Below are 24158 nucleotides of genomic sequence, written 5' to 3'. Positions count from 1 at the left end.
GGTTGGTTTGGCATGCTCTCTCACCACGAGGCTGGAAGCCCCTTGACCTCCATTTCTTTTCCCTCTCACTGTCTTTGTTAATTCTCACAGCAAATCTGCATCAGACACATTCTCTCAGAGTAGAATTACAGCAAGTGGAGCCTTTACACAAACTATATTATACAACAATGATAATTTAAATAGTATAAAACTGGGGGGAAGGGAAATATGCCCACAGACCAATGGAATAGAATAGAGATTCTGGAGTTTAACCCACAATATATATGTTCCTCTAACCTATGACAAGAAAGCTGAGACTTAAGAAAAAAGAAAAACCTCTTCAATAAATGGCTTTCTGGGTGAATTGGACAGTTGCAAGTTTGAAATGAAAAGAAATCATTCTTTCACACTAGATACAAAAATAAACTCTAAATAAATATTTATATATCAGACCTGGAAGTATGAATTACATCGTGAACAGCATAAATGTTAAAATTCTAGAACTTCAAAATCAGGGATGCATTTGAGATTTAACTCCAATGACATGAGAAACAAAAGAAAAGTAACCAAATGAAATTACAACAAATTGAAGACTTTGTTCAGTAAAAGAAACTACCACAAATCAAAAGGCAGTCTAAAAATTGGAAGAATATACTTCTTTCCTGTTTACTTTTTATTATATTAAAATTGCACCACATAGTTGATATAGTTGATCATAATACATTTGTTTCCAGATAAATGAAAGCAAAGTTATTGAAAAAATTAGAAAGAAAAAATAAAATGGGAGAAGAAAATATAATAAAAAATACAGTAGAAAGAACATTTGTGGAAAATATTTTATCGCCAATAAAGACATTAAAACAATGGCAGAAGATTTAGTAAGTTTTGATATGATAGGCACAGTCTGTTAAATTGGGGTGTTCCTTTTGGGATGTCAGCATCAAACAGATGAAGTTGTCTAGAAATTCAAATACGTTACTACAAATTTTAGGGGATATATACACAGCTGCAAGACCTCCTTGGAAGATGGCTCAATTCAAACACTGTGACTACATTGTGGGTGTGGTTACAGCTGCCAGACTTTCCTGGAAGAAGGAAGATGAGGGAAGGGCTGAGATGGCCAGCTTTGTGATGTGTGGGCCTGTGTTGCCATAATCTTTCATGACTCAGTTTACATCTCCTTCAAGAAAAAGAATGAGTCTATGGAGCTTACTGGATTCAAACACTGAGACTGCATTTTTGGGAGTGGTTACAGCTGACAGGCTTTTCTAGGAGGAAGATACAGGGAGGATGCCCACACTCACTTAGAAAAAAGATGAAGTCAGTTCAACAAAAATTGTGTACCTGAAGTGTGGCCAGATAAGCATCTCTGCGGGGAATTGTAGAGGGTCGATGATGGGACAGGCCATAGAAAAAACAGTGGTTCCAGGTGATGGAGGTAGCAAGCTGGCTTCAGCAAGGTGGGGGCTTGACCCACCCTTTCCTCCTGAGAAGAGCAGCTATGTGCTGTGTGGGCCTGTGTAGCCATGATCTTTTATGGCTCCGTTTAATTCTTGTTCGAGAAAAGAGTAACTCTACGGAGCTGGCCCAGTTCGAACATGGAAAGAATATATTTTTATATCATGCATCTGAAATAAAGTATACAAAAGAACACACAGAACTCCACAACATAACAAGTAATTTAGCTTTTAAAATAGGCAAAACCTGAGAGCTAGTTCCCCAAAGAAAACATAAAGATGGCCTAAGAAACATTAAATGTTCAAAAGCACTATTATTAGACAAATAGCAATCAAATTTTAACTATCTTTGAGATGTAAAAAATTTTGTGTAAAAATTTTGGAAATAACAAATACTAGTGAGAACGTGGGGGGGGGAAGCTCTGTACACTACTGTGTGATGTAAATTGGTGTAGGCTCTATTGAAAACATTATGGAGGTTCCTTTAAAAAAAAAAAAAAAAAGATCCAACAACAGCATTCCTAGACTTCTGAAATGAAGCATTTAAGCTGACTCCTCAGCCCCTGCAAGAAAAACCCTAGACTAAGTGAAAACTTAATGATTACTAGAAAAAAAAAGTGTGTGGGAGGAATGGGTTAAAGATGTTGAAATAATAGTGGAACTTTGTATGTGTTGTGAATTCTATCACTTTTAGAAACTACCTCTCTACCTCTTAAATTTTATAATGTTGTGAACTATCAATAAATCAATAAAATAAAAAAATAAGGGTACCCGTGTTTGTCCCTATGTTTACCAACAGCAGCACTATTCACAATAGTGAGAATTTGTCATTAAATTAAATTCCATCAACAGATGATGAAATAAGGTTAGGATATACATGAAATGAAAATACTATTCTTCTATTATAAAAGGTGAGATAATGTCTTTTAGGAAAAATAGAATTTTAGGGCGATTATACTAGATGAAAGAGTAAGGATGTTAATAATTACTGTGTGGTTTTATTCATATTTTAAATATAAATATGTAAATGTATGGGCAAATTCAACAAAAAATTTTTAAACAATTACTTATGTAGGTTTTTGGGCCACACCTAATAGTGCTCAAGGGTTACTCGTGGCTCTGTGCTCAGAAATTTCTCCTTGCAGGCTCGGGGGACTCTGTGGGATGTGGGAAATGAACCTAGGTATGTCCCCGGGTCAGTCATGTGCAAGGCAAATGCCCTACCATTGTGTTATGGCCCCAAATTCAACATAATTAACTTCCAAGAGTCAGTGACAACTATGACAGATAGTTTCCATAGACAAAGGGGAGAATTATAGATATTGTAGATAAAGTTGAGTGGCCTTTTTAGTGATAGGATGGCAAGGACTTTGATGTGTGATTAGTCTTACAATCATGTAGAGGTATGAGAGCAACCCCCTAAAATTCCATAAGATAATTAATCAATGATAAATCAGTTTCTAAAAGTTTAGCTATTACTGAAGACTGGGGATTTTCTCAAAATATTTTAACAATAATTCTAAAAGAAGTAAAATAACTTCGTAACTAAAAGTTCCTTGCAAAAATGAGGCCATAATTTGATCCCTGGTGTTGCCCACGTGTACAGGCTGCTGGGGTCTCCAGCATCATAATTAACAGAGTCTGTGATCTCTGATTTAAAGTCAGATATGTGTGAGAACCAAAACTATAATGTGTCATCACTAGCAAGCGCCACAACTAAAGGTTGTGAGCCAGCTTGGAAGTCCTGGCAAGCAAATCTATGGGCATCACAGTGAGTCCTGGGGAACACTATAATCAGAAAGTGTGTGTGCACCACAACTAAATGACTATGACCCCAGGCAAGTACCACAATCACAATCAGATGTGTGACCCCCCCAGAAAGCACCACAACTAAAAGTGCAAATGAACTCCACAACCAAACATGTGTAATCACCAGTCACTGAAAAAACAGCAACAAAGGAAGGGAAGAGGAAAGAGGAGGAATAAATAATAATACAACCCCCCCAAAAAAACCCTAATATATGTTTTTATTTTAAAATATATTCAAATTTACTTATAATTTTAAATTATTCAAGATATTTTAAAATCTGTGATATGTCAGTCAAATAAATTGTAAGTACAAATAAGAGAAACTATTGCTCTCCGCATTCAAAATAAATCAAAGACAAGAATTCTGAACACAAGAAAGTTATTATTTCTTTTCTCAAAGTTTAAATCCATTTCTTTCAGTCTTACTTTTGAAAAGTCATAGGATGGGGATGGGTTGATCTTCCCTTCCCAAGTCAAAGGCTCCTTTTCTGTTCTTGGAGGAATGAAAGGAGCAATTATTCCTTTCAGTTAAATCTTGACACTAACCCAAAGTGGATCATTCTACTCCTCTGCCAGGAAAGACCTTTACAATCAATCATAGCACATTTCCTAATGTCTGGGTTACCTGTTTTAAATGTCACTATGTGTAATGATTTTAATTATTTTGGTCAATTTGATTAGCCACAGGGTGCCCAAATTAAACGTTATTTCTGGGCGTGTCTGTGTACTTGTTTCTGGATTAGATTAGGATTTGAATTAGTGGACTAAGTAAATTAAATTGCCTTTCCCAATGTGGGTGGGCATTATCCAATTTATTCAGCGCTTTAAAAGAACATAATATGAATGGGGAACTTACCCTATTGCTCCTTTTTTTCTTGCCTTAGTGATTGTGCTGGGACAGCTCATCTTCTCTGTTCTTTGGCATCTAAGCCATAGGCTACCCTATTTCCCAGGCATTTAGACATAGAATGAATTACACCACTAGCTTTTTAGTAATTTAGACTTTTAATCTCCATAATTGCATAAATCAATTTCTTGTAATATATAAGAATATACTTACAAACAAGTTGTACAAACTAATAAATTGATTTAGTTACCACTATACAAAGATCAATACATTCCTTTTGTTTTTCTTTAGAATAATTTAAGGCAAAGATCTGATCTCAAAATGAGCGAATGCTTAAACTAAAACACACATATGTCCTAAATGTAATCAATAATTTTTTTATTTGTTTTTTGGCTTTTGGGTCACACCCAGCGGTGCTCAGGGGTTACTCCTGGCTCTGTGCTCAGAAATTGCTCCCAGCAGGCTCGAGGGACCATATGGGTTGCCAGGAATTGAACTGAGTTCAGTTGGAGTTGACTGTGTGCAAGGCAAATGTCCTACTGCTGTGCTATCGCTCTGGCCCCTGTAATCAATCATTTTTAAACTTAGAAAAACTTAAATCCAAATGGGAGTGGGGAGTGTCTAACTCTCCAAAGTCCATCTACAAGCACATTCAAATAATAATTACCAACAGAAGCTTGAAAGGATAGCTCAACAGACTGAGGTGATTGGTTTGCATGGAAAAGGCACAGGTTCTATCCCAGGCACCACATGATCTCCCAAGCAGTACTGTAAGCAACTTCCTGAGCACAGAACCGGAATTGGCCTCTCTGAGCATCAATGTTGTGTCCCCTGATGGTCTTGATAACGAAGATACCAACAATAAAATTAAATATCTTGCTCAAATTTCCACTGTTCTTATCCAATATAAATATGAGGAAAAGAAGAAAAAATTATTTTAAAAGTGTCCATGAAACTTCTTAAGCCATATTTAGGCAAAAATTAAAGTAAATGTGGTGGTGCATAAAATTATGTGGGGCACGATATTGATCTCTGAACCTGAAAGCATTTATAAATCAAATATCAAGTAAATTTAAGTGAAGATTATTGCCGATGCTGAGGTTACTTGCCAAAACCCCAGAAAGCTCAAAAAAAAGGAAACAAATCATAAGCCATACCAAGGCTGGACATCTTACAGGAGACTTTGTTCCCAAGACTAGGATACCAAAGGCCTATGCTTTCAGTGTAAGGAGCAAATATAAATAAATAGCTCTTGGCCAATCTTCTTCCATACCTTCCTTCTTCTAGAAAGAAAGCCTGGCAGCTGTAACCCAACTCACAGATGCACTTGCCATGTTCGAACCAAGCAGCTCCATAGACTCATTCTTTGCTTTTACGAGATGTAAACTAAGCCCTGCAAGATTATGGGTACAACCAGCCCACGCATCAGAAAGCTGGCCATCTGAGAGGAGAGAGTGGGTAAAGTCATCTGCTGCCTCCATCACTCTTAAGTACCATTTTCCTGATGATGCTGCCTCATCACTGATTATCTACGATTTTCTTCAGGGACATCTATATGACTAAATAACACCAGTTATTTGGCTGATATCACAAAGGCTTTTTGGTAGTGAGTGAAGGTACCCCCCCCCCATATCTTCCAGGCTCCCTGGAAGAAATACCCCTAAAATCACACCTCTAAAATCATAGTGCTTGGAATCTCTGGACAGTGTCATTTTTTTTAATGCTGTATTCCCTATAGGAACACCCCAATTCAACAGAATGGACAACTAACAAGAGCTTATTAAACCTTCTATCATTGTAATGACTTCATTGGAGCTACAATAATTTTCACTAATGTGCTTGCTACTGTGCTTTTTTCCTTTTTTTTCCTTTTTTAACTTTCTTTTCTTTTTATTTTTTCTTTTTCTATTTTTTCAATAACTTTGCTTTCACTTAACTGGAAACAAATGTATTATGATCAACTATATCAATTATATGATGTATTTTCTTTAAATAAGTTTAAAAGTAAAATATACCTTACAAATAGTTCACACACCAAAGCACTGAAAGGAAACTGATGCTATGAGAAAAAGAAGAAAAATGAATGGAAAATTCCCTTGATAAACTGTTTATATACAAGTCAAATTTACTGTATGATTGCATCAAATTTATAGTATTTTAATAGTCTACAGAACTACAAAGATTTTTGTTGTTAGGACCAGTACCTTCACAATAGAAGAGCCTCCAACATTACATCTATGGTCCCAGAAGATATCATGTTAAATGAAGTAAGCCAAAAGAAGTGGGATAAATACAAGATGATATTACTCAAATATGGTGTTTAAAATAACTACAAGAGGAAATGCAATGGTTTAAAGGGGTATGCCTAGATCACTTTTGGCCTTAGACTACAGGGAGGAGGAGAGAAGAAATAAAGTGGAGGGGAAGAGAGACAAATGAGAATATAAATCAAGAAGATTCAGGATCACTGATGGCAATAAGAAAGGACATAGATAAATATGAAATCATGAGACCCAAACTTTAATAACAGAATTTTAAAAGGCGCCAATTAAGGGGCTAGAGCGGTGGCACAAGTGGTAGGGTGCTTGCCTTGCACATGCTAACCTAGGATGAATCGCTGTTGAGTACTCTAAGTCAGGAGTGATTTCTGAGCGCATAGCCAGAAATAAGCCCTGAGTGTTACCGGATGTGCACCCCCCCAAAAAAGGGTGTTAATTAAGATGATAGGTTGGAAGGGGAAAGTGTGGGAAGAAACCTAGGAACATTGGTGGAAAGACATAAACACTGGGATTGGTGCTGAAATATTTGTATGTTTAAGAGATAACTATGTATAACTTTCTAAATCACTGTGCTTTAAATTAAAAAATTAATTCAAAAAGAAAAATAGCAAAAAAAACTCATCCTAGAAAATGGGCATTTTAGTTAAAAGGAAGCTTAGGTCCCTCTAATATTTCTTTGGTTATTTGGGAGTTGTATTATTTTATATAAATTTTAACAACATACGCTTTACGCTGGGCTCAGAACACTCCGAATGCCAGGGCTGGGCTCAGAACACTCCGAATGCCAGGATTTCTTGGTGTGTTTGCCTGGTATGTTGGGGGCTCTGGGCAGGACAGCTAGCCATAGGACCCCTGGGCTGACCACTTAGTCCAGGGGAACAAGATTCCCCCCCACACCAGGCGGGTCTTCAGGGCCACGCCTGGTTAATCGGGCCCTGGGGGGAGGGGGTGAGAAATTCCTCCCTAGGCATCCAAGAACTACAGAGGCTTGGCTGGGCTCAGAACACTCCACATGCCAGGATTTCGTGGGCTTTTGACTGGTATGTTGGGGGCTCCGGGCAGGACAGCTAGCCATAGGACCCCTGGGCTGACCATGCCAGGATTTCGTGGGCTTTTGACTGGTATGTTGGGGGCTCCGGGCAGGACAGCTAGCCATAGGACCCCTGGGCTGACCACTTTGTCCAGGCGAGCATGATTTCCCCCACACCAGGCGGGTCTTCAGGGCCACGCCTGGTTAATCCGGCCCTGGGAGGAGGGGGTGAGAAATTCCTTCCTAGGCATCCAAAACCTACAGAGGCTTGGCTGGGCTCAGAACACTCCGAATGCCAGGATTTCTTGGTGTGTTTGCCTGGTATGTTGGGGGCTCTGGGCAGGACAGCTAGCCATAGGACCCCTGGGCTGACCACTTAGTCCAGGGGAACAAGATTCCCCCCACACCAGGCGGGTCTTCAGGGCCACGCCTGGTTAATCGGGCCCTGGGGGGAGGGGGTGAGAAATTCCTCCCTAGGCATCCAAGAACTACAGAGGCTTGGCTGGGCTCAGAACACTCCACATGCCAGGATTTTGTGGGCTTTTGACTGGTATGTTGGGGGCTCCGGGCAGGACAGCTAGCCATAGGACCCCTGGGCTGACCACTTTGTCCAGGCGAGCATGATTTCCCCCACACCAGGCGGGTCTTCAGGGCCACGCCTGGTTAATCCGGCCCTGGGAGGAGGGGGTGAGAAATTCCTTCCTAGGCATCCAAAACCTACAGAGGCTTGGCTGGGCTCAGAACACTCCGAATGCCAGGATTTCTTGGTGTGTTTGCCTGGTATGTTGGGGGCTCTGGGCAGGACAGCTAGCCATAGGACCCCTGGGCTGACCACTTAGTCCAGGGGAACAAGATTCCCCCCACACCAGGCGGGTCTTCAGGGCCACGCCTGGTTAATTGGGCCCTGGGGGGAGGGGGTGAGAAATTCCTCCCTAGGCATCCAAGAACTACAGAACCGCGCGGGGCTCACGCCCCCGCACGTACTTCATGTATTCAGAATATTCCTTATTCTTATGTTATGTTTTCCGTATACAGAATGTTTATTTTGTATTCTCCTTTTTCCCACACCCCTACAAAGCTCTTTTTTACTCCTTAACTCTCTAACCCCCTCTCAAACATCACTAACCTAGTTTACTCTTTTTAACTTTAGTCGTGTACAATCCTAATCACAGTCCAAAGCTGTGCATTGTGTGTGACAACCCCAAACTGTTTCAAGATACATAAAATGGACACGTATTTCTTTAGAATATTTTGTGTTTTTTCTCTGACAGCTATAATTCTTACTAAATGTTGTCTTATACAGTGATGATTCTAACCACTTTTTATCTTCTCTTTTTGAGCTGTTTAACCAGGAATTTTGGTGGAAGAGTCCCCCAGTTTAATGCTTATGATTGAACCATGTCTTGGGAATCATTGTAATTGTTCTTATGGCCCCCATATGCGCCAATAACACCATGTGGCATTGCTTCTTATTTGCATAGGCACATTAAAATGGGAAAATAGTATAAATACAAATAAGATCCTATCTAATAGAGATTGGAACACACAAATCTTGTAGTGCAAAGGGACCTTACACCCTGAACATTGACATAACGACCTGGCACAGACCTCAGAAGAAAGGGCATATTCCATTCTCCCCTGAACCAGGAAAGCCATCCACGAAACATCCAGGCTGGTCTATAACATCACCTGGAAGCAATCCTCTACCACGGAAGACCTACACTGCTCAGACCTCGACCTGCTCAAAAGAGACTTCCCTTAACACTGAGAAGACTTAACAACAACAACGACCTGCTTACAGGACAGGGCTCCCTGCATTGCCCTTTGATTGTGAGGTGAAAGGAGAGGATGCTCCACATCCTGACTTCAATGTAAGATATGCAGATTCCAGGATCTTTAATACAGAAACATGATACCAACAACAGAGACTGTGTGAAAAATAAAAGTGTGTTGGCACTACAGACAATGTATTGGATTGGACGATCTACCTTGCCTGGAGCCTAGACTTCGTCTTGTGCCAAGAAACTTCAGGGGTCTGGTCTCTTTGTACTTAGGCCAACGTTATTTCTTTCCATGTCCCTCATATATTGGTGGGCCTATGCAAACAACAATTGCCACTCTAACACCATTTTTACTGTGCTTCTTTAACTCTAATCCTTAAAAAGAACTCACTTAAAATTTGAGGTTAACTTAAGCTAATATGCATGTATATGGAAATGTAAGAAAATACTATGCCTGTAATGTTTAAGGAGTTACGTAAGTTTTATGGCTTTAGATTGCCTTGTGTACTGTTAAGAAATATTATAATGGGTTACAATCTGGGGACTTGAGGAACAAAGTAATTGTACATGGATTCTGTCTTATTTATCTTAATGTTCTTTGGCTGAAATTTCAAAGTTAAGATATCAGCAAGGGGACTTCTGAGAATTATGTTATGGGTGATTGTCCTTCCACTGTAACTTTACCTTGTCCTCTTTCTTTGCACCCTTGTTCTCATAATTAAAAATAAAAATTAAAAAAAAAATTTAACAACATCCGCTTTATGTCTCAAATATATATATATATATATATATATATATTGTATAAAATTGTATAGATCTGCACAGAATTTGTGTAGTACTTTGAATAGGGTTGTCATTTTAATTATATTAATCTTTTTGATTCATGAACTGGGGATGTGTATGTCTTCTAGTTCTCAAAGTAAAGACATATTCTTTGTATAAGTCTTTCACCTCTTTTATAAAGCTCTTTTATAAATCTACACACATTATTTTTTGAGGCAAAATTGTGAATAGGATGTTTTCTTTATTTCTCTTTCCTGCTTCATTGTTTGCATATATGTGGTAAAAATTTCTAAATGTTGATTTTATAACCTGCCACTTTACTGTTTATTGTTTCTAGACCTCTTTGTCTGCTTTTTTCCTCTGGTAAACTCTTTTGTTTATGAATCATGTTAACTACAAATACTGTATCATGTCACTACAAATATTGAGGATCTATCCCTGATACTCTGAATCTATTTTTTTTTGCCTAAACACTATGGCAAGGACTTCCAATATTATATTGAATAATAGTGGTGAGAGTTGAACTAACTTATTTTATGCCTGATCTTAGTGAGAAAATTTTCAGTTTTTGTCTATTAGTATGATGTTTGCTGTGGTTTTGTGGTAAATGGTCTTAACTATATTGATGAAAGTTTTTTTCTATTCCCATTTAATGAAGAGATTTTATGATGAATGTTGTTAAAATACAAAGCTGAAGAAATCATCTAAAATTTTAAATAAAAGAAAAAAGTATAAACACAAAAAGGAGAAAGAATAAGAAACCAATTTTCAAAATATTGAAGAAAAATATTTTAGCATTTCTCATTTTTCAGATGTAAAAGATAAAAATAAAATTATCATACATATGTTGTTTTTAATGATGAAAATCTAAAATTCAAAATTTTAAATCCAAATGTACTTCAATAAAAAGTGATTATAAAAATGAAAGATTCTTTTTTTTCTTCTTTTTTTTTTTTTTCCTTTTTGGGTCACACCCGGCAAGAAAGAAAGATTCTTGACATTTTAGAGTCTCAGAAGAATGTACTAAAATTCATCTTGAAGTAATGTTTTGGACAAAGTGATAAAAGAGAGAAAAAGCCACACTATCTGAGACATATGAAGAAAAAATGTGAAATATCTTGACATTTTTATTTTCCTATTATTTATTTATTTTCTTTTAGATTATACTTAGCCATTCTTGGGGGCACTTCCAGTTCAATATATTGGATTGCTCCCAGCAGTGGCAACAGAATTTAAAACTGGGGCTCCTGCATGCAAATATGAGCTCTAGTCTCTTAAACTCTTCAACATAAAATAACTTTTTTTTAATAAAGGAGTACTCTAAGACTTCAAATGCACTCATTCTTTGTTCATATATTTTATTTTTAAAGTTTGCAATGAATCAATTGTCAAATATACTACAAACTATTGTATAATAAATTTTCATCTTTATTATGTTAAATGTTTTTATTTATTATTTATTATCCTTTACATTTATTATTATTATGTTTTTACATTTATTATGTTAAATGTTAGATCAATGTACGGTCACTTATTAGGTCATCAAATTCAGAATGACACCAGATTATAAATTTTAACTATGTAAAAACTATACTTCAGCAGATGGATAAATACATTTTAGGAACTGTATAGGTGTATAGGTGCAGACGTGCCCCTGGACCTTTGTTGTTAGCACATGTGTGATATTAACTCACATACATGGTGCCCAAGCACATGTCTTCTGCATCTCCCCTTTTCAGATGTATACTTTCATGCTGGCATACTTTCACACTGGCAGGTACTGGGACTCTTTCCACCTTCGAAGAAGCTTGAGTTCTCTCTTGAGTGAATAACTCTCGCTTTCTTATCCTCTCCCTCCCCTTCCTCAGTTTTCCAAAGAAAACCTATTTTTACTTCAAAACATAGAATATGTATATAACAATTTTAATTAAATTTTTATATAACAAATTGAGAAAAAGATGAAAGAAATAGGGTTTTATGATCATAAGCATGTAGACTTCTCATCTGGACAAAGATATCTTTTTAACTAAGAAAGAAACATGAAGGGTGAAACAAAATGCAAGTCGTAACAAAAGCTGTACAAAGAGATCTTATAGTCACAAATTATAATAAATGTAAAAGAAAATAATTTCCAGTTCAAAGAAGGAAATTGTGAGACTTGAGGTTTTTTTTAATTTAACCAACTTTATTACATACATGATTGTATTTGGGTTTCAGTCATGTAAAGAACACCACCCATCACCAGTGCAACATTCCCATCACCAATGTCCCAAGTCTCCCTCCTCCCCACCCAACCCCCGCCTGTACTCTAAACAGGCTCTCCATTCCCCTCATACATTCTCATTATTAGGACAGTTCAAAATGTAGTTATTTCTCTAACTAAACTCATCACTCTTTGTGGTGAGCTTCCTGAGGTGAGCTGGAACTTCCAGCTCTTTTCTCTTTTGTGTCTGAAAATTATTATTGCAAGAATGTCTTTCACTTTTCTTAAAACCCATAGATGAGTGAGACCATTCTGCGTTTTTCTCTCTCTCTCTGACTTATTTCACTCAGCATAATAGATTCCGTGTACATCCATGTATAGGAAAATTTCATGACTTCATCTCTCCTGACTTTTTATGCACAAATGTGGGTTTGCTCTTTAAAAGGGAGAGAGGACTAGAGAGATGATATAAGGATTAAGGAGCTTGCTTGGCAAGTGGATGACCTTGGTTCAAATCCCTGGTACCATATATGGTCTTCTAATCACCACCAAAGGACATCCTTGAGCACAATAGTCTAGGTGTGAGTAATAATAATATTAATAATAGTTTTAAGTTTAAGTTCGGGGTAAATTTTTAATATATATTTTATTTAAACAACTTGATTACATACATGACTGTGTTTAGGTTTCAGCAATGTAAAGAACACCACCCATCACCAGTGCAACATTCCCATCTCTAATGTCCCAAATCTCCCTCCTCCCCACCCTAACCCCACCTGTACTCTAGACAGGCTTTCTATTTCCCTCGTACATTCTCATTGTTAGGATAGTTCACAATGTAGTTATTTCTCTAACTAAACTCATCCCTGTTTGTGGTGAGCTTCATGAGGTGAGCTGTAACTTCCAGCCCTCCTCTCTTTTGTGTCTGAAAATTATTGTTGCAAGAATGTCTTTCATTTTTCTTAAAACCCATAGATGAGTGAGACCATTCTGCGTTTTTCTCTCTCTCTGACTTATTTCACTCAGCATAATAGATTCCATGTACATCCATGTATAGGAAAATTTCATGATTTCATCTCTCCTGACAGCTGCATAATATTCCATTGTGTATGTGTACCACAGTTTCTTTAGCCATTCATCTGTTGAAGGGCAACTTAGTTGTTTCCAGAGTCTTGCTATGGTAAATAGTGCTGCAGTGAATATAGGTGTAAGGAAGGGATTTTTGTATTGTATTTTTTATGTTCCTAGGATATATTCCTAGGAGTGGTATAGCTGGGTCGTATGGGAGCTCGATTTCCAGTTTTTGGAGGAATCTCCATATTGCTTTCCATAAAGGTTGAACTAGACGGCATTCCCACCAGCAGTGGATAAGAGTTCCTTTCTCTCCACATCCCTGCCAACACTGCTTGTTCTCATTCTTTGTGATGTGTGCCAATCTCTGGGGTGTGAGGTGGTACCTCATAGTTGTTTTGATTTGCATCTCCCTGATGATTAGTGATGTGGAGCATTTTTTCATGTGTCTTTTGGCCATTTGTATTTCTTCTTTGTCAAAGTGTCTGTCCATTTCTTCTCCCCATTTGTTGATGGGATTAGATATTTTTTTCTTGTAAAGTTCTGTCAGTGCCTTGTATATTTTGGAGATTAGCCCCTTATCTGATGGGTATTGGGTGAATAGTTTCTCCCACTCAGTAGGGTGCTCTTGTATCCTGGGCACTATTTCCTTTGAGGTGCAGAAGCTTCTCAGCTTAATATATTCCCATCTGTTAATCTCTGCTTTCACTTGCTTGGAGGGTACAGTTTCCTCCTTGAAGATGCCTGTATCTCAATGTCCTGGAGTGTTTTGCCCACATGATGTTCTATATATCTTATGGTTTCGGGTCTGATATCGAGGTCTTTCATCCATTTGGATTTTACCTTTGTACATGATGTTAACTGGGGTCTAAGTTCAATTTTTTTGCAAGTGGCTAGCTAGTTGTGCCAACACCACTTTTTGAAGAGGTTTCTTTGCTCCATTTAGGATTTCTTGCTCCTTTATCAAAAATTAGGTGATTGTATGTCTGGGGAACATTTTCTGAATATTCAAGCCTATTCCACTGATCTGAGGGCCTGTCCTTATTCCAATACCATGCTGTTTTGATAACTATTGCTTTGTAGTACAGTTTAAAGTTGGGGAAAGTAATTTCTCCCATATTCTTTTTCCCAATGATTGCTTTAGCTATTCTAGGGTGTTTATTGTTCCAGATAAATTCCTTGAGCACAATAGTCTAGGTGTGAGTAATAATAATAATAATAATAATAATAATTTTTAAGTTTTAAGTATGGGGTAAATTTATAATATGTTAATCAGCAGTCTGTCAAAAGTCCCATGATACCCACCCAGTCCTCTGCAACCACCTGTAGGTTACCCCCACAAAGCCACAGATTAATGTCCAACTGCTTTTTAGGTGAACTTGAAATAGATGGAAGATCTAATTAGCAGACGCCAGTGTTCACAAACATTCTTTAACCTTCTATTCAATTATTCATCCTGTACAATCAATTTAGGTGCACATTTCAGTTAACTGCAGCTCTTCTGTGCTTAGTCATCACATCATAATTTATACTTCAACATTTTGTAGGTTTGTGTATCACTGAAGTGGCTACCTAAGCATAATTTCAAATGAGAATCCTATAATTCATCTGCATACACATAATTTTAGGAAGGTAGTGGCAGAGTTTACACTGTCACTCTAATCATTTTAAATATTTAATATATAAAATGTCAACAAAGTAAAGAATCTTCTTTTGGATTTCTATAAAATGACTTCATAGGTTTGGGGAAGTAGGGTTTTACTAGCATAATAACAAAAGTTTTCCAGAAGCTAAGAACTTTTTGATTTACTTTATATGTATTAATTTAACTTATATAATTTATTCATTTAAAACAAAAAAAACCCTGATATGTCAGGATTAAGCAGTTTGATCAAAATTCAAATACTAAAGCAGAACTCAAATTCAAGTTGTCATATTTCAAAGTTTAACCTCTTGGGGCTGGAGCGTAGCATAGCAGTAGGGCATTCACCTTGCACGCGGCTGACCCAGGATGGACCCATACTCGATTCTTGGCATCCCATATGGTCCCCCGAGCCTGCCTGGAGTGATTTCTGAGTGCAGAGCCAAGAATAACCAGAGTGCCTTTGGGTGTGCCCAAAAACCACACACACACACACACACACACACACACACACACACACACACACACTTCAAAATTACTCTTAACCATGTTGTAATGGAAAACCCAATTGTTTAAGAAAATGAGCTACATTTGCTCATATTTCCAACTTAAAGTAAATTCACTAATGGAGGTCTAATAAGGTACACAAAAACTCTCCTTCCATTCTCGTACCTAGTGAAATATTTATTGTTTATGTGTCTACCCTTGTCATGGGATGGATAATATCTATACCTATTTGTCAAAACCTGCTATCCCTATGTCTTTCCTCTTCTTTCCCCAAGTCTGACTAAATTAGTTATTTTAAACATGAGCACACAAAATTACTGTCCTACTTTGACACAGTAACCCCTTCACAAAGCTTGCCTCATCTCCATTACTCTTTTTTGTTTTGTTTTGCTTTTATTTTGGGGGGCCACACCTGGCAGTGCTCAGGGGTTATTCCTGGCTCTGTACTAAAAAATGGCTTCTGGCAGGATTGGGGAACCATATGGGATGCCGAAGATCAAACCCAGGCCTGTCCCAAGTCGGCTGCGTGCAAGGCAAACACCCTGCCCACACTACCTCTGTGCTATTGCTCTTCGAATTCTCTTTGATGCGACCATTCTCTCTTAGCATGTAGTTTGGAAGTGATGAAACTCTTAAGTGAGATATATTGTAAGAAATTACCTTTTTATTTTTCCTTAAGCTTTTATCTTTTTAATTTTATTTTATTGAAACCATAATGATTTACAAAGTTCTTCATAAACATAAAATGAATCAGGGTCAATTTTACCACCAGTATCAGCCTCCTTCCACCAATGTTTCCAAAGTGCATCTCATACCACCACCTCCTGACGCCCAGCCTGCCAGTAGAATAGCCCCATTTTAAGTTTAGATGATTAAAATTTGGGCCTCTTGAGTCCATTGTTGTTAACTTTGGCTTGGATATTTAGTTCTGTTATTTTTTGGGGGGGGTCACACCCGGCAGTGCTCATGGGTTACTCCTGGCTCCATGCTCAGAAATTGCTCTAGCAGGCACGGGGGACCATATGGGACACTGGGATTTGAACCAATGACCTTCTGCATGAAAGGCAAACGCCTTACCTCCATGCTATTTCTCTAGTCCTTTTTTTTTGTAGCTCTGTTATTTTTAATTCCACCAAGAAATTACTTTTTAAGAGGTAGTGATAAAGCACATTCATCCAACGTATTCAAACTAAAAAAGAACTAAGATCGTGTTGTCTGTATCCCTATTTAAAAAGTGAGAAGTAGAACATGGAATAAGATCCTGTGTTCTCTTTCCACTTCCACCACCACCTCAAAGGTCAACATTTCTTCTGTCATGGTCTCCAACCTAAAATAACTTCACTCTCCTATTCATGCATTTCCTTTCCTTCCAAATTGTGCACAATATTTAATTTCTAGATTAAACTATAACTATATATACATAAACTATAAAACTATAAACCTAAACTCTGAACTGCTTTAAGGATTAGGAAGAAAGTAGAATTCAAGAGCCTTTTAAAATGTAAACTACTCTTGTACATAATTACAAGCAATCACAAGTAAAATTAAATCATCCACATAAACCACCTATCACTTAGCTATCTTACCACAACTCTGTTACAGCAACTTACTTCACTTACTTATCTAAGAAGTTAAGTGAGTGTGGATGGAATAATAAGACATTAAAAAATACTTGGAGCCATAGAGGTAGTATATCGACTAAAGGCTTTTGCCATGTCATATAGCCTACTTTGTTTTATCCCAGGAACTGCACATGGTTCCACAAGCAACACCAAAAGTGATCCCTGAGCACAGAACAAGAAGTAAGGCTTGGGTCAGAGAGATAGGATGGAGGTAGGGCATTTGCCTTGCATGTAGAAGGACGGTGGTTCAAATTCCGGCATCCCATATGGTCCCTGAAGCCTGGCAGGAGAGATTTCTGAGCGTAGAGCCAGGAGTTACCCCAAAAACCCAACCCCCCCCAAAAAAGTAAGGCTTGACTATAACTGGGTTTGAACCAACCATTCCCCCCAAATTATCTTAATATAATGTGAAAGAATGTCCTTGCTCTAATGTGGATATTGGCATGTCAGTTTATAGTTGCTAGGTAGGGCAAGCTGCTCTGCAAAAGAAAGATTGAGTGTAGAACCGGGAGAAGTGCTACCAGTTCTAAAAGGAAAATCAGAGTAGGAAAACTAGAAGATTCCTGAGAAAAGAACAGGAATGAACCCTTATATAACTTCAGAGTTGAAGAAACTAAAAAGGAGGAATTCCTCAAGGGATTTCTTGAATAGAAATAATGAGTCTAGTCATTTAGAAGAAAATGATATTAAATTGTACAATGTCAATTATCCTCATCTTACAAAATATTCAGTAAAATTATTAGTTCTACCTTGTGTTTTGATAGTATAAAAGTATTTAATATGATTCCAAATAAGTATTAATAATGCTTTCAAATCAAAAGATGGTGTTTTAACAAAGGTGGATGTGAAGATCAGTGCTTTATTCATCATGTGCAATAATAAACACATGACTTTCATCTTTGAAGATTAATTTTTAAGCAATGTTTATTGAGAGACCATGATTTATAAAGTTTCTCATAATAGAGTTGTTTCAGATAGACAATATTCCAACACCAATCCCACCATCAATATCCCCTTTTCTCCACAAATACCCGCAGGTTTTTTTCCCAGCCTGACTCCTTGTCAGGCATATAACAATTTACTTCATATGAGTTGGCCTAATAAAACTTAAAGGAGCAACAAATATAATTATCAGAAAATAAACCAATAAAAGTCAATTTGTGATAATTAGTTGATACAATTTTTTAACCTTTTCTAATCTAGTGGAGGACAACCATATGCACTATTTAGTGAGTATCATGCTCAATACCAAAAGATAGGTTTTCTTCCTTTAAAGAGCTCTTTTAATGCTTCTTGTAAAATGGTTTCAAGGCTATGATTTCCCTACACTGTTGCCTGGCCTTGAAGCTTTATAAACGTTCTTTGAATCTGAATGATAATTTGCTGGATAGAATATTCTTAGTGAGATGTTTGTTTCATTAAATGTTTGTACTATATCCTTTGATATTATTCTGATTCCTATAGGGATGGCTATTTTATGGGGCTTTGTAAGTAAGTTCATTTTTTTGATCATTTATTTTACTTTTTTTTTTCAGAAATCGCTCCTGATCATTTTACTTTTAATATTATATCTCTATATTGAGATTTTGTCATTTGAAGCATAATGTATCTTGGAATCTTTCTAATTGAGACCCATTGAGCTTCTTGATTTATACCTATAATCCTTAATTCTGGAATTTGTTTTTAATTTTTATTTCTAATTTTTATTATAACACCATGTTTTACCAAGTTGTTCATAATAGTCATTTCAGGCATTAAGTGTTCATTACACCAATGTTCACACCACCAGTGGGACCTTCCCTTTACTGATTTCCCCAATTTTCACTCTAGCCTACCTTCATGGAGGCACAAACAAATTTACTTAATATTGCTTGCTATGACACAAAGGCAAATAGAGTTATCAAAACTTACATCAACAAGGGTAAAATTAAAATGATCTTGTATCTTTCCATGGTATTATTAAAATCTGTCTACTGGTGGTGGCAATGGCCCTGACTCACTGTATATCTGAAATTCAACTATGAAGGATTATGTAGATCACAATTGTTTTAATTTTTTTGGGGGGGTCACACCCTGCAGTACTCAGAAGTTACTTCTGGTTCTACACTCAGAAATAGCTCCTGACAGGCTTGGGGGACCATATGGGATGCTGGGATTTGAATCACCGTCCTTCTGCATGCAAGGCAAGTGCCTTACCTCCATGCTACCTCTCCAGCTCCAATAAAATATTTTTTTTATTAAAAAATAAAGTCAGTTTCTAAGGAGTTACTGGGCTGTAGTTACTGCTAGTTGGGTCTTCTGTATTACTGTTTAATCTCACCAAGCTTGATAGATTTCTATGTAATTTTCTCATCAGATTTTATCCAATACTACTGGGCTGAAACTACTATAAGATATGAAAGTGTTGAGTATAAGAACCAGGTGGGTTTCTCTACTGAGAAGATGGTGGTTAGAACTGCTGGGTGTTTTGGTAGGGGATGTCACTCCATCCCTTTCAAAAAGGAAGTCAGAGTTTTCAGTCCTGTAGTCCAATCTCACCTGAGAGAATTTAACCACTCAACTTATTTTATTTCAGTCGATGAGCTGGGCCATTTTTTTCAGAACGTGTAGGGTGTGGTGTTGGGTTGAAGGAAAATTTCCAAAAGAAAATAATGGCTGCCAATATATCCCAGGTAGCCCAATCTGGGCTTATACTTCTGTAACATTCTCAAAGGAGGGGCAGGGGCATATTCTCCTTTTCTCATGCACTACAACTCTGGGACGTTCTTATTGATTCTTTCTTCAACTACTGTTTTTTCATTACATTTGCTTTCCTGTTCTGCAGAACTTTGATGATTCTAATATGACTTCCTCTTGAGCTCATTCCGTGACTCTCTGGTATGCTGTTCATTTCTTTTCACACTATTTTGCACCTTCTGTTGTTTCCTACTGGTTTCTTGCTTATCTTAGAGTTCCTCAATCTTTTGCTTGGCTTCTGTTATTTAGAACTTCTATTGATTTTTTTTAAAAACTTGTTTGATTGATTGATTGATTGATTGATTGGTTTCTGGGTCACACCTAGCAGTGGTCAGGGGGTTACTTCTGGCTTTGCCCTTAGAAATTGTCCCTGGCTGGCTGGAAGACCATATGGGATGCCAGGAATCAAACCTGGTTCCTCTCGGGTTAACCGCATGCAAGGCAAACACCCTACTGCTATGCTATCTCTCCGGCCCCTCTATTGATTTTTTTTATATTACCTACCATTTTCTTCATTTCTGACATTTTAACTGTAGTGGATTTTCTTAGTTTGATTGTCATACTTGAATTTTATATTTCTATAAAAATTTATTTGTATTTTATATTTCTTATATTTTGTGAGAATATATGAGCATCACACATTCTTATATTTATATTTTATATACCTTATATTTGTATTTTGTAAAGCTTTTTTTTATTAATTTGGACTCTATACTCCCTTGAACTTTGTTGACTGCTGCTGTTTCATTTCTTTGAATTCATTGAACATTCTCAGCATAGTGTCACTAAAACTTTGAGAATTTACTGGAGTTGTTATGTCTTTGGTGACATTGTTTTTGATCATTGAGTTGAATAGACTTCTATGTGCTTTCCCATTGTTTTTCTAGTATTCTGGCTGTGCTGGGAGTGAGTGTTTGTATTTACCCCCATGGAAGATACTGAGGAAGTAAGCTGGCAGTCCTCTAATTTCTGTCAGTACTGGATAATGGAGCAGCAAGCAGGTCAGCTGAAAATTAATTTTTGATTCCTTTCTTGACATATTTTCCTTTTGTCTTTTTTTCTATTTCCACTTTACCTTCATTCTCTCTTTGTATTAGCAATGATTGCACTTATATTATTTGTTTATATGTGTCATTATCTTCATTTGATCTTAGCACTGCATGACCTAAACACATAATTATCATAAATATTTCCCAGGCACTTTCAGGAATGCCCCCCAAAATAGATTACATACTGTCAAATTTAGAGCATCCAGTTCTCAGCATCTTGTCTGGAATAGAGCATATATGTTTACTAAGAAGTTTTGGGGTTTAGTTTGTTTCTTGGGTCACACCTGGCTGCACTCAAAGTACTCCTGGCTCTGTGCTCAGAAATAATTTCTGGCAGGCTTGGGGGACCATATGGGATGCTGGGGATTAAATTTGGGTTGGCTGAGTGCATGGCAAACACCCTACTCACTGTGCTATCGCTCTGGCCCAAAAAGGCTTGTTTTGTTGTTTTTTGTTGTTGTTGCTTGGGGGTGTTAAGGGGTTACTCCAGGCTCTGCATTTAGAAACCCCTCCTGGCAGGCTCGGGGACCATATAGAATCCCATAGATCAAACAGTGTCTGTCCTGGATAGGCAGGTGCAAGACAAATGCTCTACCACTGAGCAATCATTCCAGCCCTCCCCCCAAAAAGGTCTGTTTTTAACCCAGAACATCAACAAAGCTATTATCCCAATAGACTGATGTCTAATACAATTTCATCATTCATGTTGAATGCAATTATCTCTATTGTTTGATTTTTCCATCTAGCGTGTTAGGATAAGAAAGATTCATTTGCAATAAAATACTTTTTTAATAGAGGACCCACTGCCCTATCATTATTTTTCTTATGAATGTATCTATAATGTGATAACATTATAAATATTACCTAAGTGTGCTTGATAATTAAAACCAAGAGAAATTACACATTTTATTAGAGCATTAAGCAGGTTTCAAAATCCATATTGAATTACATGAAAGGTATTCTGTGACCACTGGAGATGACCTCTTAATTTTTATTTATATCTGGAGCAGCCCTACCATATTCTACATATTTAACATATTAGTAGATACTATATAGTCCCACATCACTTGCAAGTAGAGTGTGACTATTTCATATATTATAACTAATATATCAATAAAAAATGATTTGCCACTTTGGGCTCATTTTCTTGACAGGAAATTATTCTTTGTCTCTTCCTTCTGCCTAGAACAGAATTATGTGAAGCAGAGAAGCAGGATTCTACCCTGAAGACAATGGGAATCTTAAAGGAAATATTCTTTTTCTTTTCTTTTTTAATTGTGGGTCACACCCAGCAGCACTCAGGGGTTACTACTGGTTCTATGCTCAGAAATTGCTCCTGGCAGGCTTGGGGGACCATATGGGATGCCAGGATTTGAATCAATAATGACTTTCTGCATGAAAGGCAAACGCCTTACCTCCATGCTATCTCTCCAGCCCAAAGGAAATATTCTAACTTTCTTTTTGTTGTAGACCTCTTGGGAAACTTATTATAATTTTAGCAGGCCTTCTGTTTTGTTTTCTATAGAGATACCTATACATCAGGGGTCCTCAAACATTTTAAACAGGGGGCCAGTTCACTGTCCCTCAAACCATTGGAGGGTCTGACTATAGTAAAAACAAAACTTATGAATGAATTCTTATGCACACTGCATATATCTCATTTTGCAATAAAGAAACAAAACAGATACAAATACAATATGTGGCCCGCGGGCCATAGTTTGAGGACCACTGCCATGATGTGACAATTGAGTCCTCATCAGATTAATCTTTATATATAAGTTTATCAGGTATATAGTGAAATTATATTCATATATCAAACTATACACAAAGGTTAATTCAAAATAGATTGTTTCTATTAAATGCATGAGACAGCATAGGCATAACTTTGCTCCACAATACAGACCTTAAAGGAGTCTTCAACAAAAGGATTTCACTGGCAAAGAAAACAAAAGCAAAAATAAACAAATGGGACCACATCAAACTAAAAAGCTTCTCACTAAAGACAAGTGTATTAATATCGAAGTGATGTGAAGCACTCACATGTAACAACAAAAACATCAAAAAAATGATGAGAGGAGTTGAAAACCACTTCCTCAAAAATGACATAAAGATGACAAATAGGAACATGAAAAATGTTCATCCTCACTAATGGAAATGGAAATCAAATAAAAAGTGAGTCATCAATCACCTCAAACCACAAAGAATGGCCTACTTCAAAAAAAATAGAAACAATCAACTTTAGCAGGAGTGTGATGAAAGGAGACACTAGTTCACTGTTGAGGGACTACTATCTGGTTTAGCCTTTATGGAAGTCTCAGAAAATCAGGACTAGAGCTTCCATATTACCTAGTGATTACCCTCTGGGCCAACTACATGAAAAAAAGAAAGGAAGAAAGGAAGGAGGAAGGAAGGAAGGAAGGAAGGAAGGAAGGAAGGAAGGAAGGAAGGAAGGAAGGAAGGAAGGAAGGAAGGAAGGAAGGAAGGAAGGAAGGAAGGGAGGGAGGGAGGGAGGGGAGGGAGGGAAGGGAGGGAGGGAGGGAGGGAGGGAGGGAGGGAGAGAGAGAGAGAGAGAGAGAGAGAAAGAAAGAAAGAAAGAAAGAAAGAAAGAAAGAAAGAAAGAAAGAAAGAAAGAAAGAAAGAAAGAAAGAAAGAAAGAAAGAAAGAAAGAAAGAAAGAAAGAAAGAAAGAAAGAAAGAAAGAAAGAAAGAAAGAAAGAAAGAAAGGATGAAAGGATGAAAGAAAGGATGAAAGAAAGAAAGAAAGAAAGAATGAATGAAAGGATGAAAGAATGAAAGGATGAAAGAAAGGATGAAAGGATGAAAGAAAGGATGAAATAAAGAGAGAAAGAAAGAAAGAAAGAAAGAGAAAGAAAGAAAGAAAGAAAGAAAGAAAGAAAGAAAGAAAGAAAGAAAGAAAGAAAGAAAGAAAGAAAGAAAGAAAGAAAGAAAGAAAGTCTCAGAAAATCTCAGAAAATCAGGACTAGAGCTTCCATATTACCTAGTGATTACCCTCTGGGGCATCTACATGAAAAGAAAAGGAAGGAAGGAAGGAAGGAAGGAAGGAAGGAAGGAAGGAAGGAAGGAAGGAAGGAAGGAAGGAAGGAAGGAAGGAAGGGAGGGAGGGAGGGAGAGAGGGAGGGAGGAGGAAGGGAGGAAAGAAGGGAGGAAGGAAGGAAGGAAGAAAGAAAGAAAGAAAGAAAGAAAGAAAGAAAGAAAGAAAGAAAGAAAGAAAGAAAGATAGAAAGAAAGAAAGAAAGAAAGAAGAAAGAAAGAAAGAAAGAAAGAAAGAAAGAAAGAAAGAAAGAAAGAAAGAAAGAAAGAAAGAAAGAAAGAAAGAAAGAAAGAAAGAAAAGAAAGAAAGGAT

The sequence above is a fragment of the Suncus etruscus genome, chromosome 11 (assembly GCF_024139225.1).
Source record: "Suncus etruscus isolate mSunEtr1 chromosome 11, mSunEtr1.pri.cur, whole genome shotgun sequence".
Classification (NCBI taxonomy): domain Eukaryota; kingdom Metazoa; phylum Chordata; class Mammalia; order Eulipotyphla; family Soricidae; genus Suncus; species Suncus etruscus.
Note: the sequence above shows the minus strand (reverse complement) of the source record.